The sequence below is a fragment of the Colossoma macropomum genome, unplaced genomic scaffold (assembly GCF_904425465.1).
Source record: "Colossoma macropomum unplaced genomic scaffold, Colossoma_macropomum, whole genome shotgun sequence".
Classification (NCBI taxonomy): domain Eukaryota; kingdom Metazoa; phylum Chordata; class Actinopteri; order Characiformes; family Serrasalmidae; genus Colossoma; species Colossoma macropomum.
In genome coordinates, this window is record NW_023494798.1 from 3,520,078 (window position 1) to 3,539,399 (window position 19,322).

At 39.0% G+C, this 19,322-nt stretch overlaps 1 pseudogene; it reads left to right on the forward strand.

The window, feature by feature from the left end:
- Positions 1-13,227: 13,227 nt before the first annotated feature.
- Positions 13,228-17,638, forward strand: LOC118818443 (annotated as a pseudogene).
- Positions 17,639-19,322: the final 1,684 nt, after the last annotated feature.

Here is a 19,322-nt window from a genome sequence, read left to right on the forward strand (position 1 = left end):
GTGGGGATACTCACAGTGAAATACATACATACATACATACATACATCATCTAAACCGCTTATCCTACTGGGTCGCGGTGGGGTGCTGGAGCCTATCCCAGCTGTCATTGGGCGGAAGGCAGGATACACCCTGGACAGGTCGCCAGTCCATCGCAGGGCAGACAAACAGACATACACAGTCACACACTCACTCACACCTAGGGGCAATTTAGCATGTCCAATTGGCCTGACTGCATGTTTTTGGACCGTGGGAGGAAACCGGAGTACCCGGAGGAAACCCACGCAGACACGGGGAGAACAGGCAAACTCCACACAGAAATGACCCTGGTCACCAGTGAAATACAATAATATAAAAACTGACATGCCAACACAAAAAGCATTCCATATTTCAGCATCAAACATCAGCATAAAATTGTTTATGTCAGTGTCACTGCTGGGCCAAGAATGGTTCACCACCTAAATAATATCTGGTCAGCAGTTGTTGTATGGTCCATCGATGGTTTTGGCAGTGGATGGTTTGTTAGGAGTGCCTGACAAAAGTACTACATGGTCAAAGTATGTGGTCATTTCTTCTGAATAGTAGGTTTCACTTTTTAAGCTCTGAAGTAAACATTTATGTAGTCTCCATACACAAACATTCTAAGTAGAATAGGTCATATTGAAGAGCTGAGTAACCCTTAAAGTGGCAACGTCATAGGGTGCCCTTTCATCACGTCACTTTGTCAAATTTCTGCCCTGTCAGAGCTGCCCCCGTCAACTGTCAGTACTACTACTAGGAAGAGGAAAGGTCTAAAAGCAAAATAAAAGCTCAGGGGTGGGCTGCACAAGCTTACAGAACAGGACTGCAGAGTGCTAAAGCATGGAAAAATTGTCTGTCCTGTAGTTGTTTTCAAACGTTCTGTCATATCAATAACCAATAGTTTATTTTTCAGCTCTATTTTATAAGTGGTATTATGGAGGCAACATGAAATTAGATATTTTCAGTAAAAAGGATTCAATAGGTCAGAGAAAATTGTGTCCATCAAAGAAATGATCATAATTTGTTAGGCTCGGACAGAATTCAGACTGCAGACCATGCTTAGGTAAAAAGGGTTTATTAACAAAGAGAGCATCCCAAATCAAAGTCAGCCAGTCCAAGGCTGTATACCAAAACAGTAACCACGAGGAAAACAGGAAACATGGTCAAACCATAAAACACACCAATACTGAGAGGGCAAGGCAAAAAGGCAAGGTTTAAGAAAAACAAAACAAGGTTCATACATGAAATAGCAAACAGACAAATGGAAGGCTCGGTAAGGCTCTGATAACAAAGGCAATACTTCACAATGAGTTAAGCTAAAGCCTGAGCTTATATATTAAACTAACAGGTAACCATAATAAGGAACAGTTTTGAGTGATCAGTAGTCAAGTGAGGTAGAATGTTGGACAGTCATGTGAGGGAGGTTGGAAGTCATGTGATTGGGATTAGAGTCCAGAGGCTGAGAGGCAGAGACAGTGGAAATGGAGGGAAGTGTGACATAATTAGTCAGATCAAAGTAAGTTCATTAAGTTTTACATTGAACCACACAGTGAAGGGTTCTAGGATTACACTTGTTAGCTTTTATCTATTTAGTTAATCATTTACATTTCTAGGATGTAGATGCACTAAATGATAGTTGGATCAGCCCAGAGGTGATTTGGATATAAAGGCATTAGTTACATTAATGTAACATAGGTTAACATTTTTGTTATATGTGCTTTTTCAACACGTCTTTCCAAATCTTCTGGCATAAAGATGGAATTACCCACTATTTTCTGCCCTAACCACCATCTACTCTTTTGGGATGGCTTTCCACTAGATTTTGGATGGTTGCTCTGAGCATTTGCATCTATTCAACTGAAAGAGTATTAATGAGGTTGGGCACATGTTGGGTCAAAAGGTTTGACTTGATGTTCCAGTTTATTCCTAAGATGTTTGACACATTTGAAGGTAGAGCTAAATACTAAACAGTAAGCCTCTCATAAAAATCCATGGAAATCATGGAAATGGTTCTCTCTTCAGCACCAGGGAGAGCATTTGAGGTAACAGAATTGGCAGTTTTGCTCCAACTGAGCTGAAATGTCCAATGATGGTATATTTATAAAGTTAGAAAAGATTTGTCTTCACATGTCTAGGAAAAAGCATTATTGATAAAGGGAGAAATAAAGTAGTACTTTAGTTGGACAGCCCGTTGTAAATGTTTCAAAGATGCTTATCGTCCATTTCACTAAAAGTCTACTAATTGTTTCATATATTTACCCCACTTTACCCCAATATTAAAATTAACCACAGTCTAAAACCTCACGTTCACACTTTTGTTACTGTTACTAATACTAACCCTAACAATGGTGAAAATCAAAAGACTTTCAACATTTATTCATTTTTTTTTTTTAATGAATTAAAAATCTTCACATCATTTATTAGGAATGCTCCAATTAAACTGAGCCCATAACTTGTGGATGGGATTTGTCTTCAATCCAACTTGGGAGAACAGTTGGGTACACCAGAACATCACATTCATATGTGCTTGTTGGCTCAGAAGAAACACATTTAATGATCATTGTAAATAGTTTTAAAGATGCGTGTGTTGCATGGAACTTACGTACAAATTATCTATTAAATTTAGCTTAAGTTATCAAAAAGAGGTCAAACAGTGTCGCTGGACTGAATACACTTCATCGTGTGAGTCGTTGCGTAAGAGAAATGAGTTTAGCTTTAAGGTATAAATACCTGATAACTAAAACAACAGAGAGTGCAGTTGTGCCAATGTCAATATCTTGTCGTCACTGGTCACGCTGAACTCAGAATGCGGCCGAATATTGCTTTCTTCAATACATCACAATTCAAAACACCAGAGACAAACAAACACAAAAGTGATGTCATTTACTGTAGTTAATATTCAGGTCATGATCACGCCTCCTGATTCTGAGCTCACACTCACAGGGGATTTTCACAATGTGGCTATTTAAAGACAGTCACTCGGGTCTTCACAGGGCTGAGAACTACCGAGCAGACGATGCAGATCACTTCAATGTCAGTGATGTTTGTATCAATGTTTTGGATGCCTGGGTTCAGTCCAGCAGATTGTAATACCGACCTGCTCAGCTGCAGGCGGTGGGCTGAGCCTCAAATGCCTGATTTTTCTTTAAATGGAGATTTTATAATCGGAGGAATTTTTTTAATTCATTACCAGAAAAGTTCAGAAAACAAGACGTACACCAGACAACCACTCCAGCTACCGTGCTCTGGGAGGTCTGTCTGTGAGAGTGTTGAGTTATAAATGACACCAGAGAGAAATTATAATAATCAAGTTTTTACTCATTTGCAATCAGGTTCCTCATTCAATTATTGTCGCCTGGAGACATGTGGTAATATGAAGAAAATCTTGTTTTGTGTTATTTTATGTTCTATTTCTCTCATCAGTATGGGTTTCAGGGGGCTGCGCTTCGCTCGGGCCATGGAGTTCACCATCCACGAGATCAACAACAGAACAGATCTCCTGCCGGGAATCACGTTAGGATACCAGATACACGACTCGTGCGGTGCAGTGTCGACGGCAATCAAAGCTGCATTTCAATTTGCAAACGGCATGGAACCATTTTTCAATGATACTGATTCCTGTTCAAGATCCACAGCCGCCGCTGTTCCTGCTCTCGTGGGGGATTCTACATCCACTCTTTCAATCAGTATGGCTAGAATGCTGGGACTCGTTGGAATTCCACAGGTAACTGTAAGCTGGACCAAACTGTGCAAAAAAGTATAAACATTAAATAAAATTATCCAGAGGCATGTGAAATCATGTAATAACCCATAAATCACTTTTGAACTCAATCAATATTCTAAAACAAAGTTTGTCTTCTATACTGAATAACAGGTGAGTCATTACGCAACCTGCGCATGTCTGAGCGATAAGCGTCAGTTTCCTGCCTTCTTCAGAACCGTGCCTAGTGACCACCACCAAGCGGCTGCACTAGCAAAATTAGTCAAGCATTTTGGCTGGACATGGATTGGGGCAGTGCGAAGCGACACAGACTATGGAAATAACGGAATGGCGTCGTTTCTAAAGGCTGCGCAGGAGGAGGGCATCTGTGTGGAGTACTCCGAGTCCTACTACAGAACAGATCCGCGCAGTAAACTGGAGAGAGTGGCAAACGTCATCCGCAGATCAACAGCCCGGGTAATAGTAGCGTTTATTCAAACAGGCGACATGCTGTTCCTATTGCAGGAACTAGCAACACGACAGCCGCCGCCTCCCCTTCAGTGGATCGGCAGCGAAGCGTGGATCATAGATCCTGAAATCCTGCGCTTTAACATGTGCGCTGGGGCGATAGGTTTTGGGATCCCCCGCTCAGTGATTCCAGGACTTCGTGAGTTTCTTCTGGATCTCTCTCCAGAACAAGCACTGAAATCGCCTCTGCTGACGGAGTTTTGGGAGAGCTCGTTCAGCTGTAGCCTGAAAGGCTCCTCAGACGGCGCGCGGGAATGTGACGGCAGCGAGGATATCCGCGCGCTGCAGAACCCATATACAGACACGTCGCAGCTGCGCATCACTAACATGGTGTACAAAGCTACGTATGCCATAGCGCATGCCATCCACGGTGTTATCTGCAATGACACGCAGTGCGACAAGAGCACAAAATTCGCACCATGGCAGGTATAAAACTGCAAAAAAATAAAAAAATAAAAAATAAAATAATAATAATAATAATAATAATAATAATAATAAGTAAAAAAGAATAAAAGAAGTCTCATCTAGCTTGTCTTGTAATTTAAATAAGCGTAATAAATTACACATTGATACATATATTTTGTACAGTCTATTTGGTTAATTCTACCATTAATTTTTAGCTGGGGAGTGTCTGACCCTTGCAGGACTTAAAATGATCTAAAAAAAAATAAATAAATAAATAAAGGACAGAAGAGTGATGTATATTTTGTCGGGGTTCTGTTCCTAAATTAAACAATATGAAACAAGATAACAGATCCTAACATTTAGTAAACGTGTTTTTAGTCATGTTGTGCATAAAAGTAGTGTGACAAAGCAGCGGCCTCACATAAGATTTTATTAAAAGCAAAATTCACCACTATGTCAATATTCATCACACACAGCTTTTTGTCAGTAAAATTTTATAACAACTAATCAGAGTTCACAGTTTAAAATCAAACAATCCATTCACAGTTTTTCAAAATATATGTTCCTCTGCAGATACTCGACCAGCTCAAGAGAGTGAACTTCACTACCAAAAATGGTTTTCAGGTCTCGTTTGATTCCAGTGGTGATCCTGTGGCCGTCTACGAGCTCATAAACTGGCAGGTTAAGAAAGATGGTGGTTTGGATTTTGTGACAGTGGGACAGTATGACTCATCCCGACCCAAAGGCCAAGAGTTTAGTATGAGCAAAGCTATCATCTGGATGCGAGGACAGACTGAGGTATTCCCAGTACTTTCTGACCACACACTGCAAACACAGAGCAGAACCCAAAATAATTAAGGCTATCAAATACATTAAACGTCTAAGTTTGCCTATGTTGGCAGACATATGTGTTAATTGCATAGTACTTTAAATATGAAAATAAATATTTTATTTATTAATTTTTTATAATTGTTTAAGTAACGTAACATATTAATTCACTTCACCATTCAATGAATTTGATGTAATTGAACATTTAACGTGACTTAAATTTACATAAGTCATTCTTTTTCTTTGTTTTTTTTTGTTTGTTTTTTTGGTGGCCACTTTAAATTAATTTAGCACCACAAAACACCATCATGGTTATCATAACAAATACTTGTAATAACCATGATAAAAATTTCTGCCTAGAAATAACATGGTATAACTGCAAGTTAACATTATGTGAAGATAATACATAAAAAACGTGAGAAATAAGAGTTGTTCAACAAAGAAAACAGCAAATATGATAGCTGATATAATATGCATTCAAAAATCATTAATGTCAATTAATTTATCATGAAAATTTGCATTTTCTTGATCCCAGTTTGACAACTTTTTTACTGAACGTTCAAATATTCCATACGCAATAAATAAACACATATAATCAAAAAAAAACAAGCCAAAAAAATAAAATAAATAAAATAAACACATTTATTTCACTATAATGGTTAAATATATTTTACCTATCTGTCACTCAAACCCTTTAAAGAATTTCACCTGTAGGAAGAGTATATTGACAAAGAAAAACATTTTTTTCTAAAATTATTTCGCATTAATTTTTCGCATGAAACGCATTTATTTAATGACTTTCAGGTGCCAAGATCTGTGTGCAGTGAGAGCTGTCCTCCAGGAACCAGGAAGGCTGTGCAGAAAGGAAAGCCAGCCTGCTGCTATGACTGTATACCATGTGCAGAAGGAGAGATCAGCAACAAGACAGGTTGTTTATCACACACAGTTCTGGGGAGCCTTAATTCATATTTTTAATTCTCTAGCTGTTCTTTCTAAAATAAGATATGATGTATGTCTTTTTACTATTTAAGACTCTCTGAACTGTGTGCGCTGTCCTCCTGAGTTCTGGCCCAACACCCAGCGAGACAGCTGCCTCCCTAAGCCTGTGGAGTTCCTGTCCTGGGACGACACTCTGAGCATCATCCTGACAGTGTTCTCCATCACTGGGGCCTTCATAGCTGTATGTGTGGCTGCCGTTTTCTGCAAACACAGAACTTCTCCCATCGTCCGAGCAAACAACTCAGAGCTGAGCTTCCTGCTGCTCTTCTCACTGACTCTGTGTTTCCTCTGCTCACTTACTTTCATCGGTCGGCCTTCTGAGTGGTCCTGTATACTGCGCCACACAGCGTTTGGGATCACCTTCGTCCTCTGCATCTCCTGTGTTCTGGGGAAAACAATAGTGGTGTTAATGGCCTTCAGAGCTACACTTCCAGGCAGTAATGCTATGAAATGGTTTGGGCCTCCACAGCAGAGACTCAGTGTTCTCACCTTCACTCTCATACAGGTCCTAATTTGTGTTCTTTGGTTGACAACATCTCCTCCTCTCCCCTTCAAAAATCTAAAATACTACAAGGAAAGGATAATACTGGAATGTGGATTAGGTTCAGCTATAGGATTCTGGGCTGTGCTGGGTTATATAGGGTTTTTAGCTCTGTTCTGTTTTATTTTGGCTTTTCTAGCACGGAAGCTGCCTGATAACTTCAATGAAGCCAAGTTCATCACATTCAGCATGCTCATATTCTGTGCAGTATGGATCAGCTTTATCCCATCTTATGTCAGCTCTCCTGGAAAGTTCACTGTAGCTGTAGAGATATTTGCTATTCTGGCCTCAAGTTTTGGATTGACGTTTTCTATTTTTGTTCCCAAGTGTTTCATAATCATGTTTAGGCCAGAACAGAATACCAAGAAACACCTTATGGGTAAAGCACTCTCCAAGGCTCTTTGAGACTTTTGCTAATTTTATGTGTCACGTTGTGATTTAGCAATTCATGTGAAACCTGCTAATTTATGATTAAGTTTATACATACATAGAAGCTTCAGCAATAAATACTTTTTTTTTTATTTTATTTAAACTATATATTATGTTCTAACTCCTAAATTTAAGATTTGCACATGTACTTCTTAAATGATAATACATAATAATGTATTATACCAAAGTAAACGGACCTGTCATGGCTTTCTGCAGTTTTGTTTTTTAAACCTTTATATCAAAAAGGAATTCTCAAGATCTTTGATTATCTTCTTTATTAATAGAGGAACACAGACCCTTTACATCTGGCAAGCCCCCACAAGAGGTAAAACTATGGCATGTTTTTAGAAGAGTTTGATATCTTTAGGTTGTGAAAAGTATGGTTACATAAAAAAATCTTACTGTAAGTTTGTGTATTTCGTTAATATTTGAACAAATTCAGAAAATATTCCAAATTTAGGCCTGACTTAAATGCATAGTGTCTTAATTATCCCTTATATTTCAGAATGTGGCCAACTTTAGACCTCTAACACACATACATATTTAACCATTGTCTAAAACCACTGTCCCTTAAACACATGTGTGCTATGGTGGGAAATTGGGTAACACTTTACAACACTGTTTCGTAGTTAATAAGTAACTAATGCAATGTTACTTATTAATTAATGCAAATCTTTGAAATAATTGTGATAGAAATATTTAGTAGTAAACAATAAAATAATAGTTATTATTCATTTAAAGCATTATATGATAAATAATAAATAATAATAAATGAATAACAATGAAATACATCACCATCATCATCATCATCATCATTTTGAAGCGCTTAATCCAGATAGGGTCACTGTAGCATTTGGGAGAGCAGAGTATCCCAGACTACCCTGTCCCCTGCAACTTCCACCAGCTCATCCCAAGCCGCTCCCAGGCCAACTTGGAGATGTAAACACTCCAGCGGGTCCTTGAATAGGCCATGCCTGGTAGACCTCCCCCAGGAAGCGTGGTGGCTCGGGCATCCTGAAGTGGTTCGGGCATCCTGATCAGATGCCCGAACCACTTCAACTGGCTCCTCTCAATGTGGAGGAGAAGCAGCTCTATTCTGAGCTCCTCTCAGACGACTGAGCCCTTCACCATATCAAGTAGATTGTACCCCACCACCCTACAAAGAAAGCTCATTTCTGCTGCTTGCCTCTGCAACCTTGTTCTTTTGGTCAGTACCCAAAGCTCATGACCATAGGTGAGGACTGGGATGTAGACCAACCGGTAAACAGAGAGCTTTGCCTCATGGCTCAGCTCCCTTTTTACCAGTACAGTCCAGTACAGCAATTACATTTGTGCTACCGCCTGTCACAGCCTGCAGCCAATTTCTTCCCATCACATATGAACTAGACCCCGAGATACTTAAACTCCTCCACTTGGGGAAGGTCCTTACCCCTTACCTGGAGTGGGCGTGCCATCTTTTTCCAAGTTAGGACCATGGATTCAGACTTGGAGGTGCTGATCCACATATCAACTACTTCACACTCAGCTGCCCATTGCTCCAGTGAGCACTGGAGGCATACATGCGATGGAGCCAAAAGGACAACATCATCCACAAACGGCAACAATCCCACCTTCTGGCCTCTCCACATAATGCCCTCCTGACCTTGGCTATGCCTTCACACCCTGTCCTTGAATATCAGGAACAGGAGTGGAGACAAGACACAACCTCCAACACTCACACTGAAAAGGCCTCACTTAGTGCTGAGTTTACAGACACAGCTCCTACTGCGGGAGTACAGAGACTGAATGGCCCAGAGTAGTGGCCCTGGCCCTGGATATCTTGGGGAACACGATCATAAGCCTTCTCCAAGTCCAACAAACACATGTAAACTTGGTTGGCCAACTCCCATGTCTCCTCAAAAGAGTCTCCTTTCCAGCATCTTGGCCTAAACTCTGAGCAGTTGGATGCCCCGATAATGGGCACACACTCTCCATTCCCCTTTCTTAATTAAAGGGACTACTACCCAGATCCGCCAGTCCAAGCGTACTGTTTCCGAGGTCCATGAGACATTGGAGAGGTGTGTCAGCCATGTCAGCTCCACAGTATCCAGAGCCTTAAGCATTTCTAGGTGAACCTCATCCACCTTTGGTGCCTTGCCACTGAGGACCTTGTGCAGGAGGTTCAAAGGTATCAACTAGATATAGTTGAGCTAACCTTTACCCATAGTGTTGGCTCTGGAACCAAACTCCTTGATAGGGGCTGATCCCTCTCCTACTCAGGAGCTGCACAGGATGAAAGGTGCTGGGCAGGTGTGGGGATACTCACAGTGAAATACATACATACATACATACATACATCATCTAAACCGCTTATCCTACTGGGTCGCGGTGGGGTGCTGGAGCCTATCCCAGCTGTCATTGGGCGGAAGGCAGGATACACCCTGGACAGGTCGCCAGTCCATCGCAGGGCAGACAAACAGACATACACAGTCACACACTCACTCACACCTAGGGGCAATTTAGCATGTCCAATTGGCCTGACTGCATGTTTTTGGACCGTGGGAGGAAACCGGAGTACCCGGAGGAAACCCACGCAGACACGGGGAGAACAGGCAAGCTCCACACAGAAATGACCCTGGTCACCAGTGAAATACAATAATATAAAAACTGACATGCCAACACAAAAAGCATTCCATATTTCAGCATCAAACATCAGCATAAAATTGTTTACATGTCAGTGTCACTGCTGGGCCAAGAATGGTTCACCACCTAAATAATATCTGGTCAGCAGTTGTTGTATGGTCCATCGATGGTTTTGGCAGTGGATGGTTTGTTAGGAGTGCCTGACAAAAGTACTACATGGTCAAAGTATGTGGTCATTTCTTCTGAATAGTAGGTTTCACTTTTTAAGCTCTGAAGTAAACATTTATGTAGTCTCCATACACAAACATTCTAAGTAGAATAGGTCATATTGAAGAGCTGAGTAACCCTTAAAGTGGCAACGTCATAGGGTGCCCTTTCATCACGTCACTTTGTCAAATTTCTGCCCTGTCAGAGCTGCCCCCGTCAACTGTCAGTACTACTACTAGGAAGAGGAAAGGTCTAAAAGCAAAATAAAAGCTCAGGGGTGGGCTGCACAAGCTTACAGAACAGGACTGCAGAGTGCTAAAGCATGGAAAAATTGTATGTCCTGTAGTTGTTTTCAAACGTTCTGTCATATCAATAACCAATAGTTTATTTTTCAGCTCTATTTTATAAGTGGTATTATGGAGGCAACATGAAATTAGATATTTTCAGTAAAAAGGATTCAATAGGTCAGAGAAAATTGTGTCCATCAAAGAAATGATCATAATTTGTTAGGCTCGGACAGAATTCAGACTGCAGACCATGCTTAGGTAAAAAGGGTTTATTAACAAAGGGAGCATCCGAAATCAAAGTCAGCCAGTCCAAGGTCAAAAGCCAGTATACCAAAACAGCAACCACGAGGAAAACAGGAAACATGGTCAAACCATAAAACACAACAATACTGAGAGGGCAAGGCAAAAAGGCAAGGTTTAAGAAAAACAAAACAAGATTAATACATGAAATAGCAACAGACAAATGGAAGGCTCGGTAAGGCTCTGATAACAAAGGCAATACTTCACAATGAGCTAAGCTAAAGCCTGAGCTTATATATTAAACTAACAGGTAACCATAATAAGGAACAGTTTTGAGTGATCAGTAGTCAAGTGAGGTAGAATGTTGGACAGTCATGTGAGGGAGGTTGGAAGTCATGTGATTGGGATTAGAGTCCAGAGGCTGAGAGGCAGAGACAGTGGAAATGGAGGGAAGTGTGACATAATTAGTCAGATCAAAGTAAAGTTCATTAAGCTTTACATTGAACCACACAGTGAAGGGTTCTAGGATTACACTTGTTAGCTTTTATCTATTTAGTTAATCATTTACATTTCTAGGATGTAGATGCACTAAATGATAGTTGGATCAGCCCAGAGGTGATTTGGATATAAAGGCATTAGTCACATTAATGTAACATAGGTTAACATTTTTGTTATATGTGCTTTTTCAACACGTCTTTCCAAATCTTCTGGCATAAAGATGGAATTACCCACTATTTTCTGCCCTAACCACCATCTACTCTTTTGGGATGGCTTTCAACTAGATTTTGGATGGTTGCTCTGAGCATTTGCTTCTATTCAACTGAAAGAGTATTAATGAGGTTGGGCACATGTTGGGTCAAAAGGTTTGACTTGATGTTCCAGTTTATTCCTAAGATGTTTGACACATTTGAAGGTAGAGCTAAACACTAAGCAGTAAGCATCTCATTAAAATCCATGGAAATCATGGAAATGGTTCTCTCTTCAGCATTCGAGGTAACAGAATTGGCAGTTTTGCTCCAACTGAGCTGAAATGTCCAATGATGGTGCATTTATAAAGTTAGAAAAGATGTGTCTTCACATGTCTAGGAAAAAGCATTATTGATAAAGGGAGAAATAAAGTAGTACTTTAGTTGGACAGCCCACTGTAAATGTTTGAAAGATGCTTATCGTCCATTTCACTGAAAGTCTACTAATTGTTTCATATATTTACCCCACTTTACCCCAATATTAAAATTAACCACAGTCTAAAACTAAAACCTAACGTTCACACTTTTGTTACTGTTATTAAAATAAACCCTAACAATGGTGAAAATCAAAAGACGTTTTTTTTTATTATTTAATAAATTAAAAATCTTCACATCATTTATTAGGAATGCTCCAATTAAACTGAGCCCATAACTCGTGGATGGGATTTGTCTTCAATCCAACTTGGGAGAACAGTTGGGTACACCAGAACATCACATTCATATGTGCTTGTTGGCTCAGAAGAAACACATTTAATGATCATTGTAAATAGTTTTAAAGATGCGTGTGTTGCATGGAACTTACGTACAAATTATCTATTAAATTTAGCTTAAGTTATCAAAAAGAGGTCAAACAGTGTCGCTGGACTGAATACACTTCATCGTGTGAGTCGTTGCGTAAGAGAAATGAGTTTAGTTTTAAGGTATAAATACCTGATAACTGAAACAACAGAGAGTGCAGTTGTGCGCAAAGTCAATATCTTGTCCTCACTGGTCACGCTGAACTCAAAATGCGGCCGAACATTGCTTTCTTCACTAGATCACAATTCAAAACACCAGAGACAAACAAACACAAAAGTGATGTCATTTACTGTAGTTAATATTCAGGTCATGATCACGCCTCCTGAGTCTGAGCTCACACTCACAGGGGATTTTCACAATGTGGCTATTTAAAGACAGTCACTCGGGTCTTCACAGGGCTGAGAACTACCGAGCAGACAATGCAGATCACTTCAATGTCAATGATGTTTGTATCAATGTTTTGGATGCCTGGGTTCAGTCCAGCAGATTGTAATACCGACCTGCTCAGCTGCAGGCGGTGGGCTGAGCCTCAAATGCCCGACCTTTCCATGAATGGAGATTTTATAATCGGAGGAATTTTTTTAATTCATTCCCACACAAGTTCAGAAAACAAGACGTACACCAGACAACCACTCCAGCTACAGTGCTCTGGGAGGTCTGTCTGTGAGTGTGAAGAGTTACAAAGAGCCCAAGAGAGAAATTATAATAATCAAATTGTTACGAATTGTGCAATAATGCGCTCCTTGTTCAGTTAATGACGTCTGGAACTATGTGGTAATATATATATATTAAAAAAAAAAAATCGAATTTTCTGTAATTTGTATGTTTTGTTGTTTCTGAAACAGTATGGGTTTCAGAGGGCTGCGCTTCGCCCGTGCCATGGAGTTCACCATCCATGAGATCAACAACAGAACAGATCTCCTGCCGGGAATCACGTTAGGATACCAGATACACGACTCGTGCTCTGCAGTGCCGATGGCTGTCAAAGCTGCATTTCAGTTTGCAAACGGCATGGAACCATTTTTCAGTGATACTGATTCCTGTTCAAAATCTGCAGCTGCAGCTGTTCCTGCTGTCGTGGGAGAGTCTACATCCACTCTTTCAATCAGTATGACAAGAATGCTGGGGCTATTTGGAATTCCACAGGTGATTCTAAGATGCACCAAACTGTGCAAAAATTAATGTTTAGTTAATTAGCTAGAACCATATAAAGTCATATAATAACCCATAAAGCAACTTTTAAATTCAATCAAGCTTCTAAAATAACGTTTCCGTCCTCTTTTCTACACTGAATAACAGGTGAGTCACTACGCAACCTGCGCATGTCTGAGCGATAAGCGTCAGTTTCCTGCCTTCTTCAGGACCGTGCCCAGTGACCACCACCAAGCGGCTGCACTAGCAAGAATGGTCAAGCATTTTGGCTGGACATGGATTGGGGCAGTGCGAAGCGACACAGACTATGGAAATTATGGAATGGCGGCGTTTCTAAAGGCTGCACAGGAGGAGGGCATCTGTGTGGAGTACTCCGAGTCCTACTTCAGAACAGATCCGCGCAGTAAACTGGAGAGAGTGGCAAACGTCATCCGCAGATCAACAGCCCGGGTAATAGTAGCGTTTATTCAAACAGGCGACATGTTTTTTCTGTTGCAGGAACTGACAAGACAGCCGCCGCCTCCACTTCAGTGGATCGGCAGCGAGGGGTGGATCATGGATCAAGAGTTTCTGCTCTTTAACATGTGCGCTGGGGCGATAGGTTTTGGGATCCCCCGCTCAGTGATTCCAGGTCTTCGTGAGTTTCTTCTGGATCTCTCTCCAGCACAAGCACTGAAATCGCCTCTGCTAACGGAGTTTTGGGAGCGCTCGTTCAGCTGTAGCCTGAAAGGCTCCTCAGAGGGCGCGCGGAAATGTGACGGCAGCGAGGATATCCGCGCTCTACAGAACCCATACACAGACACGTCGCAGCTGCGCATCACTAACATGGTGTATAAAGCTACGTATGCCATAGCGCATGCCATCCACGGTGTTATCTGCAATGACACGCAGTGTGACAAGAGCGCTAAATTCACACCATGGCAGGTAATAAACATGATCCACTAGCTCCTCTTATAATTTAAATAAGCTGTAAAATGTACATACTGATAAATGTATATTATGTACGCTATTTGGGCAATTCTACTATTTTGATTTCAGTGTTTTGACAAAATTACAAATATTTCATTAACGATAGATTTATCAGAGTGAGTCTTTCTCCCTTCGAAAATTCTTAAAATTGATTTTAACATCATTTGAAGGGATCCTCCTTTTTCCCTTAATGACATTTTATATTTTATTTTGACCACATACAAATATATTGAAACAACATTCATGAGAAATCGTTATTAATATGTTTGCATATATTTTAACACAGAATAGACTCTTATATTTTAATGCATTTTTACAATTAAAAATGGCAAATAAGCGTAAGTATTGCTGCTTCGTTTAAAAATATTTTTACAGCGTCTGTGAAACCACTGCTGCGAAATGCTATTTTTATGCACATCATGACTAAAAAAACCTTTGAATGAATGAATAAAAAATAAATAAATAAATAAAAAAACAAACAAAAAAAACAAACAAACAAAACAAGAATTGTTATAATTACTTATTGTTCTATTTAGGAATAGAACAATTAAATAATATAAATCACAGGTCATTTTTAAGGCGTGAGACTCCCCAACTGTTAAATTGCTCAAGCGTTATTCAAAACTGACCGCCATATCAATATTCATCAATAACAAATTATTGTTTTCAGTGATACATTAAAACTATTAATCAGAGATCACAGTTCAAAATGAAATTGCCACAGGTTTTCAAAATATATTTTGCACTGCAGATACTCGACCAGCTCAAGAGAGTGAACTTCACTACCAAAAATGGTTTTCAGGTCTCGTTTAATTCCTATGGTGATCCTGTGGCCGTCTACGAGCTCATAAACTGGCATCTTAAGGAAGACGGTAGTTTCGACTTTGTGACTGTGGGCCACTATGACTCATCCAGACCAAGAGGCCAGGAGCTGAGTATGAGCAGAGCTATCGTCTGGGTGGGAGGACAGACCGAGGTACTCCCAGTACTCTCTGACCACACACTGCTAACCCAGAGCTGAACTCAAAATAATTAAGGCAATCAGTTACATTAAATAGTGCACGAATTGTCATACATATGATAAATGCATAATATTTTAAATATGAAGAAAATTGACAATATTTTACGTTAATACTTAACGTATTAATTCACTCCACTTATTAAATAATTTAATGTAATTAAATAAAAACATGCTTAAACTTACCAAAGTCATTCCTCAAATATTTTAGTTTTAAACATATTTAAACGTTTTCTTTTAATTAATTTAGTATCACTCACTTAAGAAATCACAGCACTAAAGGAGCACTGGCATCAAATAACTTCAGGCTGGTCTTTGGGTAACATAGACTACATAATAGTCAATATCACGGAGATTTTCATTACTTTTGTGTACTTAAGACTGTCTCAGAGATGCCACAACTAATTGTTTACCTTGGTAGTAGTTACACTGGCTGAACTGACGAACTGCAAAAAAAACATCATGGTTATTATAATTTATACTTGTAAACATGACAAATTTTAAGCTTGAAGGTAACATGGTATAACTTGAAGTTAACCAAACAAGTTAGCCAATTTCGCGCACGCAATACATAAACAAACATGTAAAAAAAAAAAGAAAAAAAAAGTCAATAAATGTATTTTGCTATAAAAGTGTTACGTTGTACTGCAATGGACTGTCCAGGATGTTTGTTACCTTCTGCCCAATGACTACTGCAATAGGCTCCCGCACCCCCCATGAAACAGGAAGATAAATGTGTGTGTTTTACATTAGATTTTTTCCATATTTGTCACTCCATTTAAAGAATTTCACATTTGGGGTCAACAGTATTGACCAAGAAAACATTCATATGTGCAAATGATTGTAACCTTGCATATATATATATATATATATATATATATATATATATATATATATATATATTTTGACAAACTGTGATGCCTATTTGTCTAATATATGTCAGGTACCAAGATCTGTGTGCAGTGAGAGCTGTCCTCCAGGAACCAGGAAGGCTGTGCAGAAAGGAAAGCCAGTCTGCTGCTATGACTGTATACCATGTGCAGAAGGAGAGATCAGTAACAAGACAGGTTGAGTATAAAACACAGTGCTGGGAACAGATATATAAATATAATATATATATATATATATATATATATATATTATATATATATATATATATATATATATATATATATATATATATTCCCTTGCAGTCCTTTCTCACATACGGTTCAATGTGTGTCTTTCTAATGTTTAAGACTCATTGAACTGTGTTCGCTGCCCTCTGAGTTCTGGCCCAACACCCAGCAAGACAGCTGTCTCCCTAAGCCTGTAGAGTTTCTGTCCTGGGATGACACTCTGAGCATCATCCTGACAGTGTCCTCCGTCTCTGGGGCCTTCATAGCTGTATCTGTGACTGCTGTTTTCTACAAACACAGAACTTCTCCCATCGTCAAAGCAAACAACTCAGAACTGAGCTTCCTGCTGCTCTTCTCACTGACTCTGTGTTTCCTCTGCTCACTCACTTTCATTGGTCGGCCCTCTGAGTGGTCCTGCATGCTGCGCCACACAGCGTTTGGGATCACCTTCGTCCTCTGCATCTCCTGTGTTCTGGGGAAAACAATAGTGGTGTTAATGGCCTTCAGAGCTACACTTCCAGGCAGTAATGCCATGAAATGGTTTGGGCCTCCACAGCAGAGACTCAGTGTTCTCACCTTCACGCTAATACAAGTCCTAATTTGTGTTCTTTGGTTGACAATATCTCCTCCTCTCCCCTTCAAAAATCTAAAGCAATACAAGGAAAAGATAATATTGGAATGTGCATTAGGTTCAGCTATAGGTTTCTGGGCTGTGCTGGGTTATATAGGATTTCTGGCTCTTTTGTGTTTTATTTTGGCTTTTCTAGCACGGAAGCTGCCTGATAACTTTAATGAAGCCAAGTTCATCACATTCAGCATGCTCATATTCTGTGCAGTCTGGATCACCTTTATCCCAGCTTATGTCAGCTCTCCTGGAAAGTTCACTGTAGCTGTAGAGATATTTGCTATTCTGGCATCAAGCTTTGGATTGACGTTTTCTATTTTCGCTCCCAAATGTTTCATAATCATGTTTAGGCCAGAGCAGAATACCAAGAAACACCTTATGGGTAAAACATCCTCCAAGTCTCTTTGAGACTATTGCAAAAATGTTACATGTCACACTGTGATTTAACAATGTATATGAGACATACTCATTCATGCTTTGGTTTATATGTATATAGTATTTTCAGTAATACACTTTTTGTTACATTTTATGTTCTGATTTGTAAATCTGTATAAGTAAGTTTTTCACATGTACTACTTAAACAATAATAGATAATAATATATAATACCAAATCAAACTGAACTGTCCTTGCTCTCAGCATTTTTTTTTTTTATCTTCTGTATCAAAATGTAATCCTTATCTTTTTCTGAGAGTATTCTTTATTAAAAGATAAACAAAGGCCCCTGAAAGTTGACCAACCTCCACCTAAGGTAGAACAAAGCACAAGCATGTTTACTTTAATATGCATTGTTTGCGACAAACATGATTATATAACAAATGTCTTACTGCAAAATTCATATAATTCATTAATAATTGGATGCTTGTCAGTAACAGAAAATGTGCAAATTTAGGGCTGTCTTTAATCGAGAGTGTCTTAATTATCCCTTATAATTCAAAAATAAATTTCAGAATGTGGCCAACTTTGGATTATTATACACATGCACATGCTTTTTGTCCTAAAGACAGATGACACCAATATTATTGTTCCGTGTCTAAACACAGGCCCCTAATCATATGTGTGTTATAGCTGGAATTTGATTGAAAAACTCTATATCAAATTTTTAATGGAAACTTTTATGCCATTACTACAATGATGATGCCAAACACCAATAAATGTTATTTGTTATTCGATTTTGTTTTCTGATTATAACAAGATTTTGTATTATACATTTCAAATTCACATATTAACAGCTCTAAATTCCTTCTCAAAACCAACCTGCACTGACCCAGAAAAAAGCATAAAGGTCTATTGGTTGCAGTGTTTAACAAAAAACACAGATTATTACAAATACTTGAAAAAAAAATATAATTCATAAATTTAGTAGTAAACAAAAAAAAAAATAATAATAATACATCTTTTTCACTTAAAATGTACTGTAATTAATAATAAATAATAATAAGTGAATAACAATGACAAGCAAAAAAATAAAACATGACAGGCCAACAAAAACAAAAACAAAACACTTCTGCTTTTCAGCACTAAAGCTAAAGATATAAGCATAAAGCATAAACAAACATGTCAGTCTCACTGCTGTGCCAAGAATGGTCCACCACCTAAATAATATCTGGTCAGCAGTTGTTATGTGGTCCGTTGATGGTTTTGGCAGTGTATGGTTTGTTAAGAGCGCCTCACAAAAATACTACATGGCCAAAAGCACATGGTCATCGCTTTTAATTAGTGAACAGTTCTAGGATTATGCCTGTTTAGTTTTATATATCTAGTTAGTCATCTACATTTCTAGGATGTAGATGCACTATATTGTAGTCTGATCAGCCTAGAAGTGTAAGACGTCTGGATATAATGGCATTAGTTACATTAAAGTAACAAAGGTTAACATTTTTTAACATGTTTGGTCAAATTGGTGCGTTACATTTATTTGAAATCACATTCACATTGAAGAGCATCTGTCCAGGAGACCCACTCAGTGACTGAGTAACACAATTAACATTGTGCTCTGCTGTACCTCTAAAATTGGGGCCTGGCACATATATAAGAACTTTTATTTTTCCAATTTTCCTGGAAAGGTAGACATTAACAAATAACAACAAACAG